Raw genomic sequence first — 13,383 nt, forward strand, 5'->3', positions numbered from 1 at the left:
CAGCCACACTCTGGTGACAACTGTTACCTTAGTGGAGGAATGGGTAGTCCTTGGTTCCATCAAATATCTGAAATTTAATTTTTACTTTTATCAAAACAACCTATTTACATAGTTTTAAAAGTAGTTCTACAGGGCCCATATTGGGGGGAAAGTGGTCCCCTGCCCCTCCTTGCTTCCCCTACACCTTCTCCTCATTCATTACCTGCAGTTCACATGTTCATAACTGCTTTGCAAATTTTTTCAAGTAGGCTCCACGCCCAACGTGGGGCTCAAACCCACAACCCCAAGATCAAGAGTTGTACACTCCATCGATGGAACCAGCCAGGCACCCCCTGCTTTTTAAGTCTTTCAGGCATTACGTATGGACTTCACACAGGCGATAGGAATGTAGCTCTCCAGAGCATCCCTCCCCCTTCTCTGGAAATCACACCTGTTTGCTAAATCAGCACTTTTCACATTACAACTAAATAGTACCTCAATATTATTCCCAAAGGAATCACCTATAGAACAATGATCACAGTTCCTCTCTTGACAACATGTTTCCTTCTAATCTGCAGCCTCCTACTTTTCTGCTCATCTTCTTAATACAAGATGATTCAGTGACAACACCTCCAGGCCTGTGACATGTGTACACAGGACAGCAAACAACTCCCAACTTCATGGGATCTAGAGTCTAGAGTACACAAGCCTGGACAACAGCGGTCCCCCCAAACCTCTCCTGGAGCTCCTCCTGTCCTGTCCGTCCTGACAGCCCTGCCCATCATGACACTGCTCTTGTCCTGTCTGTCCTGTCCCTCCCATCTGTCCTGTACCTCCTCCTGTCCTGTCCATACTGCACCTCCTCTTGTCCTGTCCATCCTGTCTATCTCGGAGCTCCTCCTGCTGGGGTCCTATACCTCCACCTGCCCAGCAAACACCAGGCCGGCTCCCTCTAGCTGCATCTTGTTACCTCCATTCCCACTTTATTGTCTGCCTCCCTGCCTGTTGAAATCTATTTTGGGGAAGATAGTCTCCATTTGATGTCCCAGACCTTCTACTGAATTAATAATCTTCCAATATCCAAGAACCCTATTTATTCTGTGAATGATCCTTTCTGGAGCCCTTGTTGTTCCACAGACACAGCGGATTTTAATCCGCTGAGGATTTTAATTACAGTTTCCTTCAAATGTCTTTTGCTCCTTTATTGATTCTGCTCCTTTCACATTCTTTTTTTTTAATCTTCCTGTCTGTTTTAGTTTCTTTCATGTGAGAGACTTTCCTCCAGCATGTCTGTCCAAGTTAAGAGACAGCAGAGACATAAGCAGTAGCCGTATATTAATGGCAGAACTGTTTTTTTCCCCTAGAGAGAGATCCTCCATTCACCTGTGTGTGTGTCTGTTGAGGGTGGAGAAAGGGGGGTTGGTATAAGCCTGGGAGCCTCTGTGTGTTGGCCAAAATTGGGCAGAGAGCATTGCAACTCAGTATGCAGACTCTGGTTTGATTCTGTTAAAATGTTAAGTCAGACTGTGTTACTCAAACTCATTCGAAGAAAAAGCAAGGACTTACAATAGCCAGCCAGGCACTACATGATCTCCACTGCCCACCCCATGGACCTTCAGTACTCCTGACCTCATCTCTCACTCTTCTCCACCAGCTAACCACCTTGCGGCTTCAGTCTTGCATCTCCCTCAGGACCTTTGCACTACCTGTTCCTCCACCCAGGACACTACCACCTCCAATCTGCAAAGCTCTTTCACTCTCCCAGTGCAATACTCAAATGGCTCCCACTTGGCCACCTCGTTTTAAACCACAGCCCTTCCCCCCAGAACTCACAACTTCCCTGATTCCAAGTTCTTCTTCTCTAAGTATTTATCACTTCTGACATCCTAGGCAAATAACTTTACTACATCTACTATTTACTGTTCATCTCCTCCCACAAGAACAAAGCTTTTTGATCCATTGAGATCACCCATACAGACCCAATACCTGTGATGGTATTCACCCCGTCCTTAGCTGTGCCCAACTTAAGGATTCTGAAAATACAGCACTGGTCTTCTGTTACAGCGGGGAAAGGCAGTCCGCTGGCCACATGCAGCAGAGACAGGAGCCCAGGAACCCAGTTTTCAAACAATTCTCCTGTTTGCAGCTCCTGCAGCATGCTCGCCCTCAGAGATAGCCCATGCCCTCCAGGTCTGTGGCCTCCAGGGACACGATCTTCAGTCACTCACTTATCTGCTTCTACCCTGTTCTGTCCTCTCTGCTCTACAGTACCCATCAGCACAGTGCTGGACAATCCACAGTCCAGCCTCCAAAATGCTGGTCAAGTTCATTCTATGGTTGTCACCCTCCATTCCATTACAGTCAGTTCAGTGAGAGTTCATAGGGGCCAGAAAATAGAGCACATGTTCAGTTTACCACATTTACCTGTGCTGCTAACTATCTGAATCCCAGAACTAGCTCCCCCTTTCCATACTCCCTTGCTCACCAAGAAACCTGATGCTGATTACGGCTCCTCAGCTCTCTGCTCTGGTGCCGGCTAGAAGCCATAGTCTGTAGAGTCCTATTAGTAGGCAGTAAGTGCAGTTATCTTGCTCTGTGACCTTGATAATGTCTCCCCAGGAGAGAGAGCTGGAGGCTTAAGAGGCTGACATACCAGCAGACTGAACGTCACACGAAGATAATATAATCTAGAAGCCTCTTGGGAGATAACCAGTGAACCTTTCATTTTTCATACTTTTATCCTTTATGCTAAGTATTTTCATTTTTTAAATTTCCGCAGAACACAATTAGATTTTTTAAAAAATATCTATTTTTGAGAGAGAGACAGAGAGAGAGGGTGCAAGTAGGGGAAGGAGCAGAAGGAGAAAGAACCCTCAAGCAGACTCCCCACTGAGCATGCAGCCCCACATGGAGCTTGATCCCACAACACTGAGATCATGACCTAAGCCAAAACCAAGAGCTGGACACCTAACTGAGTTGCCCAGGTGCCCCCAAAATACAGTTGGATTTAAAAAAGAAGGGAAGGCCGAAAAAAAACATCTGTAAGATAAATATAAATATATAGGCAAATAGGTAGGCAGGGGATAGGTGAGCAAGTGGACAGACTGGACAGAGACAGACAATTCACAATAAATATATAATGGATCATTTACTGAGTACCAAACATGCCACAGGCCTTACATAGGTATCCTATACCTACCATATCATTAACCTGCACACTAACTCTGTAATCTGTTATGCTATTTTATTTAAAAACAAAAATGAAACAAAACAAAAAACCCTAAAACCAAGTATCTTAAGTCACTGGCCTGAGGTCACAGAGTCTGCTGAGATAAAGTCAAAACTGCCCAATTCCAAGTTCCATGATTCTTATTCCATAGACACTGTTTTTAAGTGTCCATTAATACAGTTTAAAACGTGAAATGGGGGTGCGCCTGGGTGGCTCAGTGGGTTAAAGCCTCTGCCTTAAGCTCAGGTCATGATCCCAGGACCCTGGGATCGAGCCCCACATCGGGCTCTCTGCTCGACGGAGAACCTGCTTCCCTTCCTTCTCTCTCTGCTTGCCTCTCCGCGTGATCTCTGTCTGTCAAATAAATAAATAAAAATCTTTAAAAAAAATAAAATAAATAAAATAAAATGAGAAATGGGGGGCACCTGGGTGGCTCAGAGGGTTAAAGCCTCTGCCTTCACCTCAGGTCATGATCCCAGGGTCCTGGGATCGAGCCCCGCATCGGGCTCTCTGCTCAGCGGGGAGCCTGCTTCCCTTCCTCTCTCTCTGCCTGCCTCTCTGCCTACTTGTGATCTTTGTCTGTCAAATAAATAAATAAAAATCCTTAAAAATAAATAAATATAAAAAAATTTAAAAATCGAAAAAATGAAAAATAAATAAATAAATAAATAAGAATAAAATGCGAAATGGATACATTCTTATCTGATTTTAACAGAATGTTAAATGGTGACAACATTTTGAATGTTTCCCAAAGCACTATTATTTTTATAACTTGTAATAAACATTAAAACATACTGTCCATCCAGCTCAACATTCTGTCCCAAAATGGCCAGTGGCATCAGTCAATATCCTGTGGTAGGAAAGAGCTGCTTTCCCTCATACCAGCTTCAACACCTTAGGGCCAACCCCCAACACAGTCTTGTTTTTCTAGAAGACTCTGCCCCACACTGGTCCTCCCCTGTGCTGTGTCTATGAGCAAGCCCACACCCACCAGGCCAACAACAAAGCCCAGTTATGTCAGGGTAGAGAAGGCCTCCACTTCTAGCCGCTGGAATCTCCAGCACATGATCACGCCTTCTCATGGGAAAAGGCAAACACTGCCTTTGGGTTCAGAAAAAGAAAATTAAAAACAGTGAGCAGCCATACCTGGATTAGTAATGAGTGACAGCAGCACAGCCGGGAATTATTAGTTTCATCTGGGCCGGAAGGAGCCTCAGTGCAGGAATTTTTGGCTGTAGCTCTGCTCTTTGCTGAGAATTCTGAAAATTAAACACTGATCCCCTCGAAGTGGAATGTGCCTATGCAGATCACAGAAGCGCGCTGGCCGTTGCAGCCAGAGGTTTATATGAGATCTAATAAAGGACTACACGTCGGAATACAGTTTTCAATTTTTCCATTTGAACTCAATAAAAAATAAATTACAGTCATGGCGCTCAAAATATTCACACCCTGGAGCTGCCAAGCTAAATAATTCAGTATCTTTTTGAACAGAAAAATCTTTTCCCCCAGGACATATTTTTCAAAGTATTAAATGTTCTGTTAGCTCAGCCCTCCTTCTGCAGCCAGCTGCATTCTGTTTTTGAAACTGGAGAATGATGGTCTGCCTCTCCCGTAATTGGAGAAAAATTCCAGTCCCATTACGTAGGAAGCATTCAAATCACACACCCTTGCAAGTTTATAAGTTATGGTATTCTTAATATGCAAACTCTGAATTAGTGAAAATATCTTCAAAAGGTGGAGAGAAAAATGTGCTTTGAAATAAAAAAGGAAGCATTTTACACTGCAAAATTAAGCTAGTTAACTCTTTAAATTTTGTTCATTAAGCATGAAAAGCACTTAGTAACCTAGTAAGATTAATTACAAAAATCAGGACACCTTGATTTGATGAAGACGTGGCCTTAGTGAGGCAGCCCGGGGTGTGCATCTGTCCCCAGGCACCTAAGAACCATCTCCATGTGCTGATCCTGCCAAGGTTAAGACTCATTATGGCTACAATCTGCTGCTTTCTAAATAGTTTAGAGTGCTGGTTACTTCTGTACCTATTCTTAACGAAGATAAGGCAAGTTTTTCATTAGGTAAGAAAACGGAAGAGTATCTTTCAGGGCTTTCAAACGCTGATTAACATTTAAATCCATCATTTCTAATAGCTCTTACTTTCCTGGCTCTCACAGTGTGGAAGTCAACTGTTAAACAGTTCCTTCCCCTACTCTCCTTGTGTGAGAAGGGCAGAGGAGGCCAGAACAGGGAAGGCCCAGTGAGAAGGTTCCTGTGATGGTTCCTCATCACAGGCAGAGATGCTTCCAGGACTGGCACACACACTCTACCTCAGGCAGGCTCTGAGACAGAGTCAAGAACTTCCACTGCTTTCGAGTTCTTTGTTTGGCTTTGTAGCAGCTCCCTAGTTAAGGGGAGTAGGGTGGGCTGAGTCCCCACTCACGGCATCTCTGCAAACCTGCTCCCCCGGAAGCCCCCAGGGTTGTCTGGGGGGCCCCTGTGCCCCCGAGACAAAGGTGAAAATGATTTACACTGAACTACCCTGGCTTCCCCATAGACGGGACTGTTGGTACTCTGGAGCACCCATTCTAGTCCCCCAATTTTGTTCATCGAAAACAGCTCGACATCCCCACATATATTTCAGCACTCAGCTTTCAAAGCACAGTCTTCTGGATAAGCAAAAAAAAAAAAAAAAAAAAAAGGATCTGTTCTGATGAACAGGAGGGAAAGCCCTGAAGCCACCATTCCAGCAATAGTGAAGTGGCCCAGACCAGACTGTTTGGCGGAAGGTAGGGCACACAGCCATCTCCAGGAGCAGCTTCCGTGCCGTGGTTCTGTGGTATCAGGGACTATCCCCTTCCCTCCTGCACAGGCAGCTGCCTACACTGCTTCTGTATGTACCCACATGTCTGCATTTCCAGGGCAAAGTTTCTGTTTCCAGGCACAAATACTACTGGATGACTGCAGCTTCGTCTCTGAACTGCCACAAAATCATGGCCTGGCACCGACTTTATTATTAAAACACAGAATAAACATTAATTATCAAGACTAGGCAAAGGGCTCTACTTTTTCTGCCAAGTAACTCATGGGAGGTGGCTTTTTAAAGCAAAGACTACCCTCTCCTCAGGCCCTATTCATCTGTTTCCTGTACCTGAGGCTATTTGTATATGAACATATGTAGGACGTACACTTACACACATGCATGTCTGTCTCCAAGGCAAGAACCGTCAGTGCCAAGTGCACTGGCACACGGCCCATGCAAGCACCTGCGAGGCACCATCACAACAATGTTCACTAGCATACTGCCCAAGCGAGTACCCGTGAGGCACAGTCACTGCCAAGTTCACTAGCACACTGCCTAAGTACCCACAAGGCACTGCCAGTGCCATGTTCACTGGCACATGGTCAGAGTGAGCACCTGCGAGGCACCATCAGTGCCACCTTCACCAGCACACTGCCCGAGTGCGCACCCGTGAGGCACAGACACTGCCATGTTCACTAGGACACTGCCTGAGCGAGCACCCTCAAGGCATAGTCACCGCCACATTCACCAGCACACAGCCCAAGTGTGTAGCCGCAAGGCACCATCACAGCCACCTTCACCAGCAAACTGCCCGAGCAAGTACCCACGATGCACCATCACTGCCATGTTCACTAGCACATGACCCAAGCGAGTGCACTCAGTTACTTTCGTTAAATGTGTTTGTGACACCCTGTTAGCTAAGTCCCACACACTAAACCAGGATTAATCACCAGTAGCTTTTTAAAAGGGGGGTAAGATGCTTGTGTTTGTTAATTTGGTTTGATTACTCCCCAGTAGAATTAAGACCCTTGAAAAAGGACATTTTATTTTTGAGGTCAGAATTAGCAGTGCAGAAATAAAAGCAACATTGATTTCAAATGAGTATTTTCCTTCTCTCAACTGTGATACATGATAAGATGTGTTACTTGGGTATCTCGTCCTCCTAGAGGAGGTCTGACTTTGTCAGGCTATCATGGTGAGTCACATGAATGATGATCTTAATTAAGAAGACAACTTTGCACTTTGGCTGACTAGAAAAATATAGATGAAAAGTCTACATTATTGTTTTGTTATAGATGACCTGTCTGCCTTCAAATGCTTATGAGAAACCCCAAATGCTGTCAATCTGAACTTTTTTCCTAACGGGTTTGTAAATGATTCCAAATAAAGCGTTCCTCCACTGGACAATTAGCTTCAAAAATATAGAATGCTTTTGTTTCCAAGTTGGAAAAAATACAATTAAAATGAGAAACATCTATTTTGTTTTCAGTAGAGCTGGCCACTTGTTAGGAATATCTGAAATGGAAAATTACTACAGAATGCTTTTTATAACCCTAACACCATTAAAATATTTTTTTTCATATTTCAAAAATTTATTTATCTCAAACTGTGCATAATGGAGTAAAAACTTAAGTTGAAAATGTAGTTGTTATAAGGATGGTATTAGTTCAAATATATACATGGATTCTCGGCAGACTGATTCAAATAATACAGAACCGAATCTTTAAAATACAACTACGGAAAATAAAGGAGGGGGGGAACCTTAAAATATCACAATAAATTTACAGAAATATTACAAACCATAAGAAAATACTTCAAACACAGTAATTTCATGTTTTTTTTTTTATCTGAACAAAATGGAAAGTTGGGAAACAAAAGCTATTATAAATTACCAACGAAGTCAACCTGTATGGCCATTTTTGCTTTTAACAGTAAGTTAAAAAAAAATTTAGTACAATCTAAAACTTTTTCCCCTTTAAAGAAGACCACGGAGATGGTTTTGCCAGTACTTATTCTAATTTTTCCTTTTGTACAATTTTTAAACAATTAAAATGTCCAAATCTGAATATTTTTCTTCTTTCCACGTCTGCAACTGTCCTAAATTTCAGCTGCAGAATCAAAATTCAGCAAGAAGCCTCTCCTTGAAAAATATTGGCAAATTCTCAGCTTATAAACAATGGACATTTTGATTGCCATGTTTATCTCCATAAATACTGTACAAAAGTTGCTTGCAAATATTAAAACATTTTTTTTCGTCGCTTGGAGACTAGCTCTAAATATTATTGGTAAAGACTTTTGCAAACTTTCTGCAAAGCTCCTACCGTATCACTAGAACTTTTAAAAAGTTTTGCGTAGTTTTCTTTCCTCCAGATCTATACAAGGTCCATTCCCTCGCCCGCCCCACCCCCCCGGTTTTCTCTATACAAAAATAGTCCCCCAAAAAGAAGTCCAGGATCTCTCATAAAAGTTTTCTCGTTGGCATCGCGGTTTTTTCGTGAGTGTGGATGGAATTTGTGTTCTCTTTTGCAGCTGTCATTTGCTGCGGGTGATGATTTTTTTTTTTTTTTTAAGCATACCGGGTTTTTCTCCATGCTGTTCCTTACTCTCCTCCCCATTTCTCTCGTTTTTCTTTGAAAATTTCTCCCCCCCTCTAGTTCACTGTCTGGCCCTCACATGTGTGAGAGGGGCAGTGTGCCGTTAGTGGCCGTGCCGGGCATGGGGCCGCTCCAGTAGTGCTGGGACATGTGAAGTCTGCTGGGGGCGGCGGGCTCCGGCACCTCGGCGCCGGGGAGGTACATGGTGATCATGTCCTGGAGGTCCCGGCCTGGCAGGGCGCCCTGGAGTGGGAGGAAGAGGTAACCACAGGGAGGCTGGAGCTGGCCTCGGACTTGACCACCGAGCCCATGGAGCCAAGCGCCATGCCTGGGGTGCCCTGCTGCCAGTAGGACATGCTGTATGTGGGCGAGCCGTTCATGTAGGTCTGCGAACTGCTCATGGAGTTGTACTGCAGTGCGCTTACGTCGTAGCGGTGCATGGGCAGCATCTGCGCGGCGCCGTGTGAATTGAGGCCCGGGTGCTGCGGGTAGCCCAGTTGGTCCTGCATCATGCTGTAGCTGCCGTTGCTCCAGCCGTTCATGTGCACTTAGCTGTCCATGCGCTGGTTCACGCCCGCGCCGAGGGCGGCGCCCACCCCGACCCCGCTCGCCAGGCTGTTGCCGCCAGGGGCCAGCAGCCCGCCGGGCAGCGTGTACTCATCCTTCTTCATGAGCGTCTTGGTTTTCCGCCGGGGCCGGTATTTATAATCCGGGTGCTCCTTCATGTGTAGCGCTTGCAGCCGCTTGGCCTCGTCGATGAACGGCCGCTTCTCCGTCTCCGACAAAAGTTTCCACTTGGCGCCCAGGTGCTTGCAGATCTCCGAGTTGTGCATCTTGGGGGTTCTCCTGGGCCATCTTGCGCCGCTGCCCGCGGGACCACACCATGAAGGCGTTCATGGGCCGCTTGGCACGGTCCCGGCTGTTCTTCTGGTTGCCACCTGCCGCCGCCGCGGTGGAGTTGCCGCCGCCGCCCCCCCGAAGTTTGCTGCGGGCCCAGCGGCTTCAGCTCCATCTCCATCATGTTGTACATGCGGGCGCTGTGCGCGGGCCCGGCCCGCCGGCGGCCACCGACCCTCGGCCCCGCCGGGACATTGGGGGGCCCGCGGGCGGGGGGAGAGGAGGAGGGGAGGCGGGCGGGGGTGTCGGGAGCGCAGGGCTCCATGAGAAAAACCAGGCGAAGAATAATTTGGGGGATGAAAAGAGAGAGAGAAGCAAACTGGAATCAGGATCAAAAAAAGTGCTTCCCCCCTCTTCTGGCCGATCCTGCCATGCCGATGATTGTTATTATTATTTTTTGGAAAGGCTTAAGCCTGGGGCTCAAACTTCTCTCCCGTTCTTTCTCTCTCCTCTTCTTTCTCTCAGTCCTAGTCTTAAAGAGGCAGCAAACTACTTTCCCCCTTTTGCAAACACTCTCTTCTCTGCCTTGACAACTCCTGATACTTTTTTGAACAAGTTAATAGACAACCATCCACCATTAAAATATTTAAAAGCAGAGCTGTTACACTCAAATATTAAAGCACATCGAGGAATGCAACAGTTAATGAATTATTGGGGAATAATTAAGTCCCTTTATACTTGTCTGGTGCAGATCTCCTGTCCTCCCTGAATGCAGAGAATAAAGTGCGGAGCACCTTCCTGTGTACAAAGAGGTTCCCTGATACCCAAGAAGCAAATGGAAAGGGGCCCCACAAATCATTTGGGAAGGAGGACATCTTCAACTCAGAGAACTCGTGAAATCCTCTAAAACTGGGGAAGAACTAAGGGAATTTCCCTTAAATAATGCATCTTCATAGAATCTTGCGTACAATTCCAGTGATTCAGCAGCCCTGCTGAAGGCACGCAAAGACAGGAGCATCACAAGGAAGAAGGAATCACGGCCACTGGGCTGTCAGGCAAAGGGACAGGAATTGGGAAATCTAAAAGTATAATAACCCTTGGGGTAAAGTGGGAAAAACAGAGTGAGAAGAGAGAAAAAGGGAAGGACAAGGGAGTTGGTGGAACTGAGAACACATGGGAAGATGAGAACACCGAGGAGGAGGGGAAAAGCGATAGGCCGGAGTGAAGGAGGGAGGGAGGAGGTCTGCTGGCATCTCTCACGGCAGCGCCCCTGTCAATCCTGCAAGCACTGCAGGACATCCACCTTGCACATGTCCCAGCTCGGGAGCTGGAGGCACAGAATGGGGAGGCAGCCTTGCCGCCGACCAGGAAGTGACTTCAACAGAGGCCTGCTGCCCCACCCCGCCCATGCCCTGTGCTTTTCTCCACATCCCTCTTTCAGAGGATGTTCTAATATGTCTGGGGCATCAGAATGCATTCTCTTTCTCAGGGGGCACCCTTTCAGAATCTCAGTGACATGCTTGTCAGGAGCCAAAATGGTCAGGGTGTTCTTTTCTCTTTTTCTGGCTGTGCTGTGATATAATCGATGTATCACACTGGGTCATGATGTTCGTTCCAACTGAACTGGTACTTTTATTTTAAGGCTTTTGATTTTTAGAAATTTCATAATTCCACTTGTCAAAATGCATCACATGCATTAAAATATTATTTTAAAAAATGTACTAGAAACAAAACCTGTCACAGTCACTCATGAAGGTACTTCAAGTTCCACAGTCTTTCTAAGGTACATGTTTGTCAGACCGGCCACCAACTACTTCCCTGACATTATTGTCAACAATACTATTTTGTGAATGCTGCCTTCCCAAATCATGGAATTCTTTTTCTAGCCTCACTGATCTGGAAAGGTTTATGTTATACAGATCTGGTCTATTGCATCTAGCATGGTTCTGATTTAGATGGCCCTTTTTGCACACATACTCAGTTTACAAGTAACTTCATTCTTCCCAGAGTTTCAGTAATTGGTATTTTTCACACAGTTACCCCGCAAAAATAGAACATATGCCTCAAAGCTGGCATGCCCCGACAGTGTGTTTCTTTTCTACAAGTGAATGGCTAAAATCATCTTGTCATAGGTGTGGAACATACATAGAACAGACACTTGGAATTTTAAAATGCATTAATTTGATCTTTTCAAAAAACCACACAAACTACTTACATGACTTTAGTCACAGAATTAGAAGCATTCAGAGAAAACATTAATAACATACAGAAATTACCACCATTTTGTTAATATATAGTATATACACATTCACTATTCAGGATTAAACATGGACTATATAGAGTGAATGTATTTAATAGAAAATACACAAAGGAAGCATTCCCAAAATGTGGCTTTTTGCTTTCGAGACTGGCATTTTACAAGGATTTGGGGGTGAAGGAGGGGGTGGATATATACTACTCTGAGATGTAGTTCATGGGAAGCTAGCATTAAAACAGTATTTAAGGGGCGCCTGGGTGGCTCAGTCATTTGAGCTTCTGACTCTCGTTTTCAGTTCAGGTCATAACCTCAGCGTCATTGGATCAAGCCCTGCGTCAGGCTCCACACTTAAAACAGAGTCTGCTTGAGATTCTCTCTTTTCCTCTGCCCCTCCCCCACCCCACACACATGTGTAGAGTACAAAAATGAGACATTCTGAGTTTTTACGGAAAAAAAAGAGATACCAGTACTTCTTGCTATGCTTTTTACGTCTCTTTTTCAATTTTCACTCTTACTGTTTCAGTAGTGGAATCCTTCTCTACTGAGATGCTAATAACAATGGGTAGTATGTGTTGACTGCAGTAGACAGCTAGCTCTAGTCATTTTCTTACTGAGGTGTAACTGACATACATTACATTAGTTTCAGGTGCAGAATATATTTTTATATTTGTACTGATTGTTAAATGATCACCAAAGTAAGCAACGTTCAACTATGCAACTACAGTGTTATTTTTTATAAAGATTTTATTTTATTTATTTGACAGAGAGAGAGAGAGTACAAGCAGGGGGAGCAGCAGGCGTAGGAGAAGCAGGCTCCTCACTGAGCAGAGGGCCCGATATGGGGCTCCATCTCAGTATCTTGAGATCATGACCTGAGCCAAAGCAGCCCCTTAACCAATGTAGCCACCCAGGCGCCCCTGCACTACAGTGTTATTAACCATACTGCACATCACAACCCTGTCACTAGTTTACTTTATAACTGGAGGTTTGTTCCCTTTATTCCCCTTTATCCATTTCCCCCATCCCACAGCCCCTGCCTCTGGCAACCATCAATCTGTTCTCTGTATTCAGGTGCTTGGTTTTTATTTTCTAGATTCCACAAATAAGTGAGATCACACAGTATTTGTCTTTCTGTGACTTATTTCATTTGGCATGATGCCCCCAAGATCCATGCTTGTTGTTGCAAATGGCAAGATCTCATTGTTTTTCATGGTTGAGTAATACTCCAATGTGTACATAATCACACCTTCTCTACTCATTATTAATCATTGGACATCCATTTCTCATGCAATGCTCACAATCACCCTGTGAGGTGTTATCCCACTATCGGGCAAACAGCGGAACAAACAGATAAAAGGGACATACATACGAATGCAGGAAAACAACAATGTAAAGCAGAATTGGGTAGAGATGGCATCTCAGCTCGGACGGGGAAAGACAGACCAGTGAACATCAATGTTGCCATAACTGGATTCCATTTCGACAACTCCATTTGGACACATCAAATAGAATTAGATCCTAAAACACCCCCAAGTAAATGTCAGGTGTTAAAGATTCAAATGTCAAAAATAAAACAAAAGGCATAAAGAGTACTACAAATACTTTTATGAACTTAGCTGGTGACATGAAAGTCAGAAACAAAAAGAGAGAAAGAGAAACTGATGAAATTGTCTATTGTCAGGTTTAAAAT

At 44.8% G+C, this 13,383-nt stretch overlaps 1 protein-coding gene and 1 pseudogene across 8 annotated transcripts in view; both read right to left on the minus strand.

Annotated features, from left to right (window-relative positions):
- The window catches only part of DISP1 (dispatched RND transporter family member 1), a 170,524-nt gene that overhangs the window by 116,296 nt on the left and 40,845 nt on the right, over positions 1-13,383 (minus strand). The window lies entirely within an intron of this gene.
- Positions 7,584-11,156, minus strand: LOC116576524 (annotated as a pseudogene).

The sequence above is a fragment of the Mustela erminea genome, chromosome 17 (genome assembly GCF_009829155.1).
Source record: "Mustela erminea isolate mMusErm1 chromosome 17, mMusErm1.Pri, whole genome shotgun sequence".
NCBI classification, from domain to species: domain Eukaryota; kingdom Metazoa; phylum Chordata; class Mammalia; order Carnivora; family Mustelidae; genus Mustela; species Mustela erminea.